Raw genomic sequence first — 16,720 nt, forward strand, 5'->3', positions numbered from 1 at the left:
ATGGGGGACATTATACAAGAAACGGGCCCAGGATGAAAGACATTATACCAGGAAAGGGGCCAGGATGGGGAATATTGTACCACGAAGGGGCCCAGGATGGGGAGAATTGTACAAGGAAAGGGCCCAGGATGGGGAATATTTTACCAAGAAGGGGCCCAGGATGGGGAGAATTGTACAAGGAAAGGGCACAGGATGGGGACATTATACCAGGAAGGAGGACATTATACCAGGAAAGGGCCCAGGATGGGGAATATTTTACCAAGAAGGGGCCCAGGATGGGGAGAATTGTACAAGGAAAGGGCACAGGATGGGGACGTTATACCAGGAAGGAGGACATTATACCAGGAAAGGGCCCAGGATGGGGAGAATTGTACAAGGAAAGGGCACAGGACGGGGACGTTATACCAAGAAGGGGCGAACAAGGACATTATACCAGGAAGGGGCTCAGGATGGGGAACATTGTACCAGGAAGGGGTGCTGAATGGGGCACATTATACAAGAAACAAGCCCAATGTAACAACTGACGAAAAGCAGTGAAAAAATTCTCTCTAATATCGCATGGTAAAGTGCAAAATAGGTTTTATTGAAGGGTGAAAAAAGCAGAACATGGCTAAAAAGTGACATAGGCAGGAAAAGAAAGGCCGGGTGACAATGGCTGCTCCAAATGAACAATCATGGAAAGTACATCAACATTGTGAAGTGCCTCAATATCTAAACATAGGTAGTGATGCCCCCTGAGGAAGGCTTTTCGTCAGTTGTTACATTTAATATGCAGTGTGTTCTGCACTGTCCATTCATGTGCTGGAATCTTGGTTGTGATTACCAACACATCTAGATCATTATGATTTTGATAATCCACTCCAGCACATTTTGCTGTCTTTCGCTTTTAAGAAAGAAGCCCAGGATGAAAGACATTATAATAGTGAGACATCGAGGACAGGAGATATTATACCAGGATGGGGCCTAGGACTAGAGCCATTATCACAGGATGGGGACGTTATACCAAGAAGGGGGACATTATACCAGGAAAGGGCCCAGGATGGGGAGAATTGTACAAGGAAATGGCACAGGATGGGGAGAATTGTACAAGGAAAGGGCACAGGATGGGGACGTTACACCAGGAAAGGGCCCAGGATGGGAAATATTGTACCAGGAAGGAGTCCACGATGGGAGAGATTATTACATGAGGGGTGAACACGCAGATCATTACAGGATCTAGAACGTTACAAGGACCCGTACATCTGACCCAGGTCCAAAATTTGCACCGGGGCCTATCGGACTCTGATTACGACACTAGTTGTATAAAAACAAAACCTAATGGCGGTATTGCATTTTTTTTTCCAGGATTTCACCACAATTTAATTTTTTTTTTCCAGAGCATGAAAGCGGTGATTTAAAAATATGACTCGTCCTGCAAAAAAAGTCATCGCATGAAAATATTGAAAAAAATCAGTTAAGGAGTAAAAAAAAACAAAAAATTGGCTCATACAGGATGGGGTGAAAAGGAAAATGAAAAAAAATTCCCGTTATTTAACCGTTAACGGGGCGGATTTTATAATTTTTTCGCCGCTTGCCACCTGTGAACCCGTAGGGTAAATCTCCCCGGTTAATGACTAGACGGGCACCCACCCGCCGCTGATCCCTAGTGGCCGCGAAGGAGACGACTGCTCGGATGTGGAAGCGATAATTGGGTCATGAATTAAATATGTTGGGAGCGCAGCTGCGTCAGGCCGGGATCGAGGAAGCGGAAAGCTTTGTTCGAGAGCCGGCGTGAGACGAGAACGTGGCACAGATAAGTACAGGCTAGGAGGGCGCACGCAGGGCGAGAGCTGCAATGTTCTCGTACTCCTCTGCTTGTCATATCGAGCAGACAGCAAATTATAGTGGAGGACCGAAAGACCATTACCCCCGAAGAGTACAAAAAAAATCAGTCATTTACCAGTTTTCTCAATTCCTGGAAAAGCTGGGTGACTACCAATATATAGTATATTCTTTTACTTAATTGCATGTATTTTGGGCTATAAATAATCCTTGCAGTTATGTTTCATTCTAAATTTTGCCCCGATTGACATTTACAAGCCCTTTGTTTCCTCCACATTGATGACTGCAGAATGAGCTCTCTGAGAATCACTCAGTGAGCTCATTCTGTGAGAAGTTTGTGACTCTTTCCAGTGTTTCTTTCTGAGCTCCTCTCAGCCGATTTATGACCACATCAAAGTTCAGCTGAACTTCATATACTCTATGGCAAGGCTGCTGTTAGAAATATCTGGGCCCCAGTAGAGTTAAATAGCCAGGGTCCAGTACGACATTCTGTCCTTGGCAGTAAATAAATTCTAAAATGGTCGGTCTGTAGTTAAGAGTTGACATCCGTATGGGCTGTACAAGTACACACACACATATAAATATATAACCAGGTAGGCTAGGGTTAAATCCTAGCTCTACAGGCTCTGATTATTTGCACCCAGCTGGCTCAGCATATATCCAGGCTAGATGCTCACCTTAGTCAGTCAGCTAGGGAGGCTGACCAGAGTGGATTTGTGTTGGAGTGAAAGAGACAAGCTGAAATCTCTCTCTGAGAAGAGACCACACAGGGTGTGAAGCCCCAGAGAGCACAGGTGATTATAGTGTAAAGACTGAATATCCTAGGTAAAGACAGCTACAGCATTGCAAACCCAGTCTGAAAGCATGGAGGAGCTTGTTAAGCAGCTGGTCCAGGCCAATCTGCAATTGCAGCAGCAGCAGCTGACCCAAGAGGAGACTAACAAACTCCTGATCCAGCAGTTTCAACAGCCATAGCAGCAGCAGGAGCTCAAACAGAAGTTTCAGCAGTAACAACAGCAGTTACAGCAGGTTGAGCAGCAGCAGTTACAGCAGGTTCAGCAGCAGCAGCAGCAGTTACAGCAGGTTCAGCAGCAGCAGTTACAGCAGCTTCAGAAGCAGCAGTTACAGTAGGTTCAGCAGCAGCAGTTACAGCAGTTTCAGCAGCAGCAGTTACAGCAGCTTCAGAAGCAGCAGTTACAGCAGGTTCAGCAGCAGCAGCAGCTACAGCAGGTTCAGCAGCAGCAGTTACAGCAGGTTCAGCAGCAGCAGTTACAGCAGCTTCAGAAGCAGCAGTTACAGCAGCTTCAGAAGCAGCAGTTACAGTAGGTTCAGCAGCAGCTACAGCAGGTTCAGCAGCAGCAGTTACAGCAGCTTCAGAAGCAGCAGTTACAGCAGCTTCAGAAGCTGCAGTTACAGTGGGTTCAGCAGCAGCTACAGCAGGCTCAGCAGCAGTAGTTACAGCAGGTTCAGCAGCAGCAGCTACAGCAGGTTCAGCAGCAGCAGTTACAGCAGCTTCAGAAGCAGCAGTTACAGCAGCTTCAGAAGCAGCAGTTACAGTAGGTTCAGCAGCAGCAGTTACAGCAGCTTCAGAAGCTGCAGTTACAGTGGGTTCAGCAGCAGCAGCTACAGCAGGTTCAGCAGCAGCAGTTACAGCAGCTTCAGAAGCAGCAGTTACAGCAAGTTCAGGAGCAGCAGTTACAGCAGGTTCAGCAGCAGTTACAGCAGGTTCAGCAGCAGCAGATGGTTCACCTGGCAGAAATTGTCTGGGTCTGGGAGATGGCACTATCTGGCAGTCAAAGTGAAGGTAACCTGGTGAAGCGAACGGTGCAGAAGGCCTTACAGAATATAACTCTGAAGGACGATGTCTGGCTTTCCTGACTGTATTTGAGAGGGTGGCAGGCATAGAGAAACTGTCCATAGAGCAATGGGCACAGGTTCTAGCTCCATATCTTACTGGAGAACCACAAAAAACATACTACAACCATAACCTACAGGATGCCAATGAGTACAACAAGCTGACACGCTTGGGTGTCACCCTGGCAGGCCAGGCACAATGGGTACACCTCTGGCACTACCAAAAGGACAAACCTCCCCAGTCCCAGGGGTTCGGCCTTTTTCAACTAGTGAAAAAATGGCTATAGCTCGAGACCTGCTCTTCAGCACAGATGGTGGAAAGAGTGGTAGCAGATTGATTTATCCACTCACTACCGAAATCCAGGCAAAGCTGATTTGCCCAAAGAGATCCCCAGAATATGGATGACCTAATGAGCCTCGTGGCCATGGAGAACCCCCTGGCCTGAACTATCAAGGGAGCCTAACTTCACATGTCTGGCAGACCTAAAAGAAGGGGCCCAAGTCCACGTCTGGGGGTGTCCAAAGACGCAGGAGGTGTCAGAGTTGGGTGCAAAGGGTGCTTTTCGACCCTGGCAAGGGCTACAAGGGACAAGTAAGAGGGCGCCTCCTCAAGGTCCAAGAGAAAAAAATCCAGGAGGTATAATCGGTTGGCTCAAGTAATACAGTTAAGAATGGGAATCAGGTAGAGCAAGTTTCTTACCCTCACCCTCATCTATAGGGTGGTGGAAAAGGTGGTAGAAGTCAACTATGAAGTACACGACCAAGGAAAAGGAAGACCTTTCCTATATATTGTGGTAACCTGCTAAAACCCTGGAAGTGGAAGGGTAGGGACCGGCTTGAAACCCCTTGCTGGTTGGTCCGGTCAGAAGCCAACATTTGGGGTGGCAAAGTGGCAGGAACTTTGTCGCCTGCCAAAAATCAGCACGACCGAAAAGTGGTAACGGAAAATAGGGAGGCAGGTTCTTGTAGGTACTAGGTCACCCTCGTGTCAAACATGACCCTTACATTTTGGTCAATTTGAAGCTCTGTAGGCTCTGATGGTGCCCTGCCTTCAACTTTGGGCAGAGGGGGAAGGTATTTAGGAATTTCAGGAAGGCTAGGGTTAAATCCTAGCTCTACAGCTCTGATAATTTGCACCTGGCCGGCTCTGCATATAAACAGGATAGGTGTTCACCTTAGTCAGTCGGCTGTGGAAGCTGACCAGAGTGGATTTGTGTTGGAGCTGAAGAGAGAGAAGCCAAAATCTCTCCCTGTGAGTAAACTGCACATATATTATATTCCAACCAGAAATAAACTATATACATATATATATACCTATAGCAGGGTCAGTCAAAACTCATACATAAACCTCAGGCTGAGATGATTTATGACAGATGACACCCTAGTGGGATCCTTTCATTTTTTAAAATGGCAGTACCTAGCTGTACTGCCCTGATGGTGTCCCTGGTCTCTTGTCATAAGTAAGCACACGGGAGCTCAGAAAAAGATAGAGTAAAGCATTGGAGCTCACTGACAGATTCTCAGTTAAATCCTTCTGCAATTTGCAAAGAAAGGAGAGTCTGTAAAATAACTGTGGTTTATTATTCATGTGGACATTGACCTGGGTTTCTTGTAACAGCCATACATGGTACTGCAATAAATAATTAGCAGCAGAGATAACTGGACCCGCTGAGAACTTACTTGTGAATTGAGATAACATTAACAGTTGTCAAATTTGGAACATTTAAGCCCCAAAATGTCCGCTCCTGGACTTTGTTTTTTCGTAGGAAGGTTCTGCCAAAATCAGGACTTCAGGCAGGAATAATGACCTCTTGAAGTTACAAATCCAAAGCCTGAGGCTGCACCACTGAGACTCGGATGACAACACGTCCCGCTCTGTTGTCTGTTGTCATGGAAACATGTTGGGATCTAAATCACCAAATATAATCCTGCCTGGTCCTGCAGATCTAGCACGGTTTGTGTAACCCATGCTAAGTATGTACACGCAGTGATGAGACCCTGCACCATAGACGTGGTACTCCAGCCTCAGGCTTCAGGCCTGTAACTTCCAACATTCATATTTAGGCCTAGGAGTAAATTACTGATGTAAATGGCACTAGGTTGTCCATGACCCCCGATGTGACCAATATCCACCTTTGTTCTCCTGTTCTGCCTTATACAGTCATGGCCAAAAGTTTTGAGAATGACACAAATATTAATTTTTACAAAGTCTACTGCTTCATTTTTTCTAATGGCAATTTGCATATACTCCAGAATGTTATAAAGAGTGATCAGCTTAACAGCAATTACTTGCAAAGTCAATATTTGCCTAGAAAATTAACTTTATCCCCCAAAACACATTTCAACATCATTGCAGCCCTGCCTTAAAAGGACCAGCTAACATCGTTCCAGTGATTGCTCCATTAACACAGGTGTGGGTGTTGATGAGGACAGGGCTGGAGATCAATCTGTCATGATTAAGTAAGAATGACACCACTGGACACTTTAAAAGGAGGCTGGTGCTTGGCATCATTGTTTCTCTTCTGTTAACCATGGTTATCTCTAAAGAAACAAGTGCAGTCATCATTGCACTGCACAAAAATGGCCTAACAAGGAAGAGTATCGCAGCTAGAAAGATTGTTGACTGAGGTGCAATCTATCGCATCATCAAGAACTTCAAGGAGAGAGGTTCCCTTGTTGCCAAAATGGCTCCAGGGCGCCCAAGAAAGACCAGCAAGCGCCAGGACCGTCTCTTAAAAGTGTTTCAGCTGCGGGATCGGGCTACCAGCAGTGCAGAGCTTGCTCAGGAATGGCAGCAGGCAGGTGTGAGTGCATCTGCACGCACTGTGAGGCGGAGACTCTTGGAGCAAGGCCTGGTCTCAAGGAGGGCAGGAAAGAAGCCACTTCTCTCCAGAAAAACATCATGGACAGAATGATATTCTGCAAGAGGTACAGGGAGTGGACTGCTGAGGACTGGGGTAAAGTCATTTTCTCTGATGAATCCCCTTTTCGATTGTTTGGGACATCTGGAAAACGGCTTATTCGGAGAAGACCAGGTGAGCGCTACCACCAGTCTTGTCTCATGCCAACTGTCAAGCATCCTGAAACCATTCATGTGTGGGGTGGCTTCTCAGCCAAGGGAATGGGCTCTCTCTCAGTCTTGCCTAAAAACACAGCCATGAATAAAGAATGGTACCAGAATGTCCTCCAAGAGCAACTTCTCCCAACCGTCCAAGAGCAGCTTGGCGATCAACAATGCCTTTTTCAACATGATGGAGCACCTTGCCATAAAGCAAAGGTGATAACTAAATGGCTCAGGGAACAAAACATAGAGATAGAAACTCCCCAGATCTTAATCCCATTGAGAACTTGTGGTCAATCATCAAGAGACGGGTGGACAAACAAAAACCTTCAAATTCAGACAAAATAAAAGCATTGATTTTGCAAGAATGGACTGCTATCAGTCAGGATTTGATCCAGAAGTTGATTGAGAGCATGTCAGGGAGAATTGCTGAGGTCCTGAAGAAGAAGGGTCAACACTGCAAATATTGACTTGCTGCATTAACTCATTCTGTCAATATAACCTTTTGTTACTCATAATATGATTGAAATTATATTTCTGTATGTGATAAAAACCATCTGACAAACACATAAAAACCAGAGGCCAGCAGATCATGTGAAAATATAATATTTGTGTCATTCTCTAAACTTTTGGCCATGACTGTACATGTTACACACCTTTCTCAGGTCTAATCTCTGCTCCCTACATACAGGTCCTCTAAACTTTCTTGTGCTCCATATTGGGCTTTGCATGTAGCCATAAAGCCTCCCAAGACACACACCTGGGTGTTGGTATTACTTTCTAGTAACTCTTAGTTTGTCTGTGCACAGTTCCTATCCATAGTCTCCAGGATGTCTCCAGACCTGCGGCTTCCATTATCTCTGCTACCTGTCTGTGGTTTCCAGTACATCTCTTGTCTGCCTGGGGCTTATAGTAACTCTGTGAACTATCTGCGTTTTCCAGTACAACTCCTGTCTGTGTGCGACTGTCAGTAGCCCTGCTACCTGTCTGCAGCCTCCAGGATTTCTCCTGTCTGCCTGCAGCTTCCAATAACTCTGCTACTGCTCTATGGTCTCCCGGACATCTCTGGTCTGCCTGCATCTTATAGTAACTCTGTGACTAGTCATTGGTTTCCAGGACATCTCCTTTCTGTCTATGACTTTCGGTAACTCTGCTACCTATCTGCAGTCTCCAGGATTTCTCCTGTTACAGCTTCCAGTAACTCTGCTGCCAGCCTGCTGTCTTCCAGACGTCTCCATTCTGCCTGCGGCTTCCAATAACTCTGTTACCTGTCTGCGGTTTCCAGGACATTGCTTTTCCGTCTACAGCTTTTGGTAAATCTGCTACCTGTCTGCAGTCTCCATGATTTCTCCTGTCTGCTTGCAGCTTCCAGTAACTCTGCTACCTGTCTGCTGTTTCCCGAACATCTCTGGTCTGCCTGAGGCTTCCAGTAACTCTGTAACCTGTCAGTGATTTCCAGGGATATTTCCTATTTGTCTGTGGCTATCAGTAACCCTGCTACCTGTCTGTCTTCTCCAGGATGCCTCCTGTCTGCTGGCAGCTTCCAATAACTGTGCTAGCTGTCTGCGGTCTTCCGGACATCTCCGGTCTTCCTGAGGCTTTCAGTAACTCTGCTACCTGTCTGTGGTTTCCAGGATATCTACTGTCTGTTTGTGACTTTCAGTAACCCTGCTACCTGACTGCAGTTTCCAGGATGTCTCCTGTCTGCTTGCAGATTTTAATAACTCTGCAACCTGTCTGCGATCTCCCGAGACGTCTCCAACCTGCCTGCGGCTTCCAGTGACTCTGCCACCTGTTTTCCGTGTGCAACACCCACCTGGTGCAACAACACCCATGGCCTGTGTACCCGCTCGCTCCTCTGGCTTCGAAGATCCACCTCACCCAGTGAGCCCTTGACAGTACAGATTATCTGGTAACCAACTGACATCATGTTGGGTGACCACCATACGAGAACATGCAGTTTAATGCACGGGAGACATTCTTACCGCTTCTCAATAGATTACATCTCCATCCTGCACAGATTTGCTATGGTCGCTCCCTTCTACGGTTACCAATATTTCTCGAAGATGCATGATGCACCAGAAAGATAGATAAAGATCGATACCTAGATATAGGTAGAAGTGTCGCACTGATTAGATGTATAGATTGGATCTCCCACTAATGAGCTCGTAGTTTGCCACTAGAACAGCGACCTGTTACATGGAAGTCCGCTCTTACTGTATATTTTTAGAATTGACTATCGGTGCTGAGATTTCTATGTAGACTCGCCCTCAGGAGCCTGTAATAACGAGCTATTATATTATGTTCTATCGGTCGCAATCAGAGAAAAGCCACCGCTACCGCGACCTCCGGCACCAGAACAATCCGTGCTCTCCCCTTTTAAAGGATGTTTCCATTGTGTTCTTCTAAACACATCATTCTTGGAATTTCCTATCGGCAGAGGTTTAATGTCAGGCTCATTATAAAGCCACGTCCTGCGGGTGACACCGTAAAGCTCCCAACCCACAGGGCGAGGTCACAGCTGTCTCCAGCACTCTAAATATACCAGTCATGATAATGTAATCCAATTAGCAGTGGAGTGTCCCCTATAACTTGGCTTCTAGACCCCACCAAAAAATATCTAACAGCCCCCAGATCTGCAATGAGCTATTTATAGGTCTATTATAGTGGCAGATTGGCCAAACAACACGCTCATATAAGTGGCCCCGGACCATCTGCTCCCTCTGCAACCCAGATCTTCTGCTACATCTGCAATCCAGAACTTCTGCTACCTCTGCAACCCAGATCTTCTGCTGCCTCTTCAACCCAGATCTTCTGCTACCTCTGCAACCCAGATCTTCTGCTGCCTCTTCAACCCAGATCTTCTGCTGCCTCTTCAACCCAGATCTTCTGCTGCCTCTTCAACCCAGATCTTCTGCTACATCTGCAACCCAGATCTTCTGCTACCTCTGCAACCAATATCTTCTGCTACCTCTGCAGACCAGATCTTCTGCTGCCTCTTCAACCCAGATCTTCTGCTGCCTCTTCAACCCAGATCTTCTGCTACATCTGCAACCCAGATCTTCTGCTACCTCTGCAACCCAGATCTTCTGCTGACTCTTAAACCCATATCTTCTGCTGCCTCTTCAACCCAGATCTTTTGCTACCTCTGCAACCCCTACAGCTGAACCCCTGATAATGCTTGCAATGCATACATGTCAAAAGTGGAATGTACGGGGTAAAGTATTCATACCTCCCAACTATGAAAGACAGGAGAAAGGGTCACCTTTTCCGATACGTACAGTGGCAATTTTTTTGACAGCTAAACCACTCCCTCCATCCTTATTATGCACCCTCACAAAAATAGTGCTCCTAAAAAGGTACCTTGGTGCTTCCACATAGCTTCAAACCCCTTTTTTGACCTTCACACAATAAGAACCCCCAAGGTTTTTCCTATACACATATTGATGCTCTCTCATCGACCTTATACAAACAGTATGATGTCCCCATATGTCCCCAGCATAGTACGATGCCCCCATAGTGCCATCATATAAAGATTCTCCCACACATATTATACGTCCACAGTCCTTCCCTGCAAATATGCCCCTAGAGTTCCCCCCACGCAATATCATGCCATTACACTTCCCCACCACACAATAGCATGTCCCTACAGTCCCCACACACAGTATGGTGCCTCCACAGGGCCTCTATGCAAAGAAACCCTCATAATTCTCAGTACACAGTGTGATAACTACACCTATCCTCCCCACTACACAGTATGATGACTCCGTGACCCTATGCAAAGATGCCCCCACAGTCCCCTCACACAATATCATGCCCCCACAGTCCCCTCACACAATATCATGCCCTCACAGTCCCCTCACACAGTATGATGCCTCCACAGTGACTCTACCCCCATAATTCCCACCACGCAGTGTGATAGCCGCACCTTTTCTTCCCACGACAAAGTATGATCCTTCCACAGTGCTTCCATGTAAAGCTGCCCCCACACTTACCCCCAGAAAAAGATTGTGCTCTGACAGTGCATCTCCATATGATACCCCTCCTACAAAGATGCCCCGTATAGTTCCCCCAGATAGTATGATGCACTCACTGTCCACCACCACCCAGTAAGATGCCCCAATAGTGCCTCCATGCAAAGATGCCTCCACAATTCCCACCACATAGTGTGATGTCCCCATTTTCCCCCCGAAACACAGTATGATGTCTCCAGTGTGCCTCCATGCAAAAGATGCCTGAACAATTCCCCCCACAATTTGATACCCCCATAGAACCTCCATTCATAGTATAATGCCGTCACAATACCCACCACAGTATGATGGCCTGATATTGCCTCCATGCAAAGATGCCCCCACAATGCCCAACACAGTGTGATGCCCAAGCTGTTCCCTGACATACAGTATCATGCAACCACAGTGCCTCCATGCAAAGATGCTCCCATAGTTCCCCTCACACAATATCATGCCCTGACAGTGTATCTCCATGCAATATGACACCCCCACAATGCCTCCATACAAAGATGCCCTCCACAGTTCCCCCAGATAGTATGATGCCCCACAAAGTATGATGCCCTCACAGTCACCACCACACAGTATGATGCCACTACAGTGCCTCTAGGCAAAGATGCCTCCACAGTTCTCCCAGATAGTATGATGCCCTCACAGTCACCCCACCACACAGCATGATGTCTCCACAGTGCCTCTAGGTAAAGATGCCTCCACAGTTCCCCCAGATAGTATGATGCCCTCACAGTCACCCCACCACACAGCATGATGCCTCTACAGTGCCTCTAGGCAAAGATGCCCCCACAGTGCCCCCAGATAGTATGATGCCCTCACAGTCACCCCACCACACAGCATGATGCCTCTACAGTGCCTCTAGGCAAAGATGCCCCCACAGTGCCCCCAGATAGTATGATGCCCTCACAGTCACCCCACCACACAGCATGATGCCTCTACAGTGCCTCTAGGCAAAGATGCCTCCACAGTTCTCCCAGATAGTATGATGCCCTCACAGTCACCCCACCACACAGCATGATGTCTCTACAGTGCCTCTAGGCAAAGATGCCTCCACAGTTCCCCCAGATAGTATGATGCCCTCACAGTCACCCCACCACACAGCATGATGCCTCTACAGTGCCTCTAGGCAAAGATGCCCCCACAGTGCTTTCCATACAGATTATTATATCTCAGCAGCCTTCACACACTGTATGATGCCCCGAAAGTCTGCAAACACACATTTTGATCAGACGTCTGGTCGATGAGGTGATGTCATCTTGCCTCCTACTCCAAATCCCAGCTGGGCCACGTGAATGGTGCAGCAAGAACCTAATGCTTCTCTCTCCATCATATTCAATTACGCTGTTGTTCTAAAGACAAACTTTCAAAGCCGGCCATGCCAGCTACTTCCTTGGACAGCAGGATAGTTGCTCAAATCCAGAGCTTGCCAGGTGGAATTTGGATGACTGAGAGGTATGACAAAGCAGATCCAGAGGAAGGCGCTGAAAGAAGTGGCTTAGCGCAACCTATTCTTGCCAACTCTATCGAAAAAACTGACACTTCCCAGAAGTTGGTCAATTTCCCAAGCATTCGTAAAAACATCTCGAAAAGCAATGTTTCCAGGAGGTAATTTTTTGTGGCGCCCCTTAGGGTTCAGTGGCCACAGAGGTACTGCACCTCCTCCTGAGGTGTGGTACCCCACCATGCAGGTAAGGTGGAGACACCTGACCACGCTCCATCACCTGCATCCCTCACAACATAGTAGTGTAGCAAAGCACCCTTTGGTGGCTCCCTGCTTGGAACACGAAGCGTGCTGGGAGGCGGGTGGAGTTTAGTCTGCACTAAAAGAGCGGGAAGAGTGTAGGATTTAGCCAGTTTGTCACAGGAGTCTGACGAGGTCAGTCTGTGAGAGGAGATCCCCGGAGTGGGATTCATTCTAACCATCACAAGCACACTGAACATTTCCCCCTTTTTAAACAATGGGCGCCCAGGGCCACGGGCCGGGTCCCAGCTGCCGTAACATCTCCCATTGAGGTACTCCACAGCCCTGGGAGGGCGACCCAACTTGGCGTCACGAACAGGATGACGAAGCCCGGTGCCACCGGGTTCTGTGTGCCTGAATATATTGGACTTAAACATTGCTGAGAATGTGCAGAATAACCAAATTAATAGACTGTAAAATGGACTCTATAAATGGCCGCCGGTGCGGAGAAGAAGGGCATGACAATATGGGTGGTCCTAAGAAAAGACAGCGAACTGTCCTGGGCCTCCCCTGTCTGAACTTCTATGCAACTGCAACATGGCCCAGCCTCCGAGGGGTTCGTATACTGGCCTGGTATGGAGGAGTAGGAAGAAGACGCCACCCTCAGAAGGAGGAGCGAGGGCCGGTGGCGGGAAAAGAGTCCAGACAGGAAGAAAGAGAGAACGCCATGATGGAAGAAGGAGGGAGGCCCAAAGAGCGCAAGGAGGTTGAGCTGAACCTCCCCGGCGCATAGGATGAAGGCTCCGATCCGACTTCCACAATGGACCGCCAGCAGCTGGAGGCTCAGATTGCCCAGCTGACACATCGTCTATGGCTGAGACAGGAGGCGCTCTGGACTCTGAACTGGCAGCGCGCCCAGGAAGGGCCTAAACTATTGGTACCTCCATGCCCGGTACCCTCACCATTGGTACCCGCTATTGCTGTCACACCAGTACCTTCACCCGCGGTACCTGCAGCCACTGCACAAGACTTCTTGCAGGCAGCACCTGTGTCCACCTGCACTCTGCCATCACCGCAGAGCGTGGCCTGTCGGGAGGAGCTCTCTGAAGACCTGGGAGCCGGAGCGGAGGAAGCTGAACCCCAACCTGGACCTGACGCGGCTGCACAGGTCCCACCGGAGACACCTGCGGATCCGGAGCCGCCATCCGCCCTACCATCGTCCCCGACCTTGGGTCCGGCAGCGCCGGTGAACGTCGTACACCGCCGGGAGGCTCCAGGTATGACTACCACCCCTCCCAACGGGTTGCCCCTTGAGTTTTCCGGTACTGAGGCCGGCATGCTTGAACTCCACATGGGACAATTAGATGAGCTGTGCTCTCAATTCAAAAGCACTAAGCGGACTGCGATGGGGAAATGGAAGAAGTCCCTGCAGAAAAGAGTAACCCTGGAGCAAGCGCGTCCCATTCGACATCTTCTGATTTCAGCAGAGGAGTGTGAGCAGCTGATGGGTGTCACCAACATTAAAGAGCATACCAAACACTAACTCTGTTATCCAGGAGGGTATTTGCACCATTGTGCCTGTTTTTTCTATTTTTGTTATCATGATGTTTCCCTGTTGATTCCAGTTTTGTTGCCCAGTTTTATTGGCAGCGTTTTTCTTACTGAACTGTGGAGATCATGGACACTGAATGATCCAGAACTGTAATGTATATAGTTGCAGCTCTTTAGGTGCCCTTTCTTGGTTTTACATAGCCCTTTTTGGAATAAGGACTACCTCACTTGGAGCATGGCTCCTACCAAAAGGACACTGCAAGAGATCCCGGCTGGGAGTGATGTCCAGCACTTACAAGAATTATTGAAGTTTTGATGTAAAGTATTTTATAATGTGCCTTATGAAAGTATTAATAGTTAGAGAACAGATTTATATAGAATCTAGTTAATAGTAATAACTATTAGGAATGTTTTAATAAAGTGATGAAGGATTTGAATAAAGATAAAGATTTGAAAAATGCAGGTGACGAACCAGGCATCAGCGGTTGTCACTTAAGGTTAATAATGCAAAGTAGAAAATGTGAAAGGAGAGATGATGAAGGAATCTGTTATAATACTTGAAGTGGTAGTGAGTTACTGCCAATAGCACTTTTGAATTAGGAACTGTAGCAAGATATAGTTAGTTAAAATGTTTGTAACATTCAAGACTCAGTGCCTCCCACATTGGGAAGTTTAGATAAGAACTGTTTATTTAGCATTACAAAAATCTTGTATGTTCCTGTATTTGTCCATCTTTGCTTATTTTACAGCCCGCGGACGTGCTGTGCTTAACGGGGGGGTATGTGGCGCCCCTGAGGGTACGGGCGCCACAGAGGTACTGCACCTCCTCCTGAGGTGTGGTACCCCACCATCCAGGTAAGGTGGAGACACCTGACCACACTCCAACACCTGCATCCCACACAACATAGTAGTGTAGCAAAGTACCCTTTGGTGGCTCCCTGCTTGGAACACGAAGTGTGCTGGGAGGCGGGTGGAGTTTAGTTTTGCATCAAAAGAGCGGGAAGAGTTTAGGATTCAGTCAGTTTGTCACAGGAGTCTGACGAGGTCAGTCTGTGAGAGGAGATCCCCGGAGTGGGATGGATGAAGGGAGTGCTGCAGCCGACCTCAGTGATCTGGGTCCACTGGCACAGGAAAGGAACTTTGATAGAAAACCTGACTCTCCATAAGAAGGAAAGGATTAGTACGGAACGTGAGGAGAACAAGAGAACTAAGGATTAGGGTTAGAGGAGAACCCTTCCCAAGTTCTAAGTGCAAGGCTGGGGTCCTGTCCCCGAGGTTGTACGGATACTAATGGTCCTGCAGCAGATACCGGAGGAATAGAAGTTGTCACCACTTTATTCCCACACCAGACTTGGGGCACAACAGCATCGATAGTGAACCGGGACTAGGTAGTAAGGAGTCCCCGAAGCAGGCTACAGCTGTCTGCCGTACAAGTAGAGTTCATAGGAACATCAGACAGGAGGAACTCCAGTGTAACTCAGTACTAGGAATACTTCACTAAAGGCGCTAAGAGGGAAACGTTCAGAAAAGGCACATACGTTGGCGGAGTGTTGGAAAGGAGTACTTCATCTTGCCTGGAAGTTGGCTGAGCTCCTGACCCAGAGGACACGGCACAGATGCGGGCACCTGTACCACAATAGACTGAGTAAAGCTTTGGAACTACATGCCCTGGTGTCCTCCACTTATTCCTGCGTCAACCTGCCCGGCACTGCTACATCCCCTGCGCCCGACACTACACCATCTAAGTGTCACTTCACCTACTCTGCCCTTGGACTACAGCCCTGCCTGTGGAGGGCTATAACATCATTGCTGCACCACACCATCTGTCCCAGAGGATCTGTCTGCAGCGTCGGCTTAACATCTTCATTGCCGAACACCACAGGTGGCGTCACGACTCATTCATTCTAATCATCATAAGCACACTGAACATTTCCCCCTTTTTAAACAATGGGCACCCAGGGCCACGGGCCGGGTCCCAGCTGCCATGACATCTCTCATTGAGGTTCATCGGGCCCGGTACCGAGTACCCCACATCCCTGGGAGGGCGACCCAACTGCATGACACTGGGTTCTCCATTATTAGCATCCATTCGTACATTCAAGGGGTGTGAATGAGGGTAGAAGAGGTGTAGATGAATGTGGTCAGCCATGGAGGTGTGGTACTAGCAGGTACGCAGGATGCAGTGTCGAGATGCGAGACGGTTTTGTGTTTTTGGTAACAACTTTTATAGGTAACTATCCGCAGGGATAGTCTAAGCAACCTACCAAAATAACAGGAATTGTCCTCGCAGGGACTCAATACAAGACATCACGGAAATCTAAGAACACGACTAAGTCCGGCAAAGCCGGTCACCATAGGGCCGCGGTATGGCCGACTACTGGTCCTTAATTATATAGTGTCACTTAACCGGCTCGATGTCCCTCGGCGTCCTGGACGATGGTTCTTCGGCGTAGCAGCCGCTGGGACCAGCCGCTGAAGATCTTTCGTAGTCTTCGAGCGTTCCAACGTTCCGGGGAGGCAGGGGCACAACAGGCCCTGGAAGATTCCTTGGACAGATGGGCCGCAGCGCCCGGATAGGGGCAAGCAGCGGCGATGCGGGGTGGCAGCTGGCAGGCCACCTGCGCAGCCAGCGACTGCAATGAAGTTCCCGCGGCGAGCAACTGGAGCGGGACAGTGGTGACCACCGACGGCACAGAACTAGCCGCGGCCACGGGTAGAAGCGGGGCGACTACG

Source organism: Dendrobates tinctorius, unplaced genomic scaffold (genome assembly GCF_039654945.1).
Source record: "Dendrobates tinctorius isolate UK_male_01 unplaced genomic scaffold, ASM3965494v1 ptg000020l, whole genome shotgun sequence".
Classification (NCBI taxonomy): domain Eukaryota; kingdom Metazoa; phylum Chordata; class Amphibia; order Anura; family Dendrobatidae; genus Dendrobates; species Dendrobates tinctorius.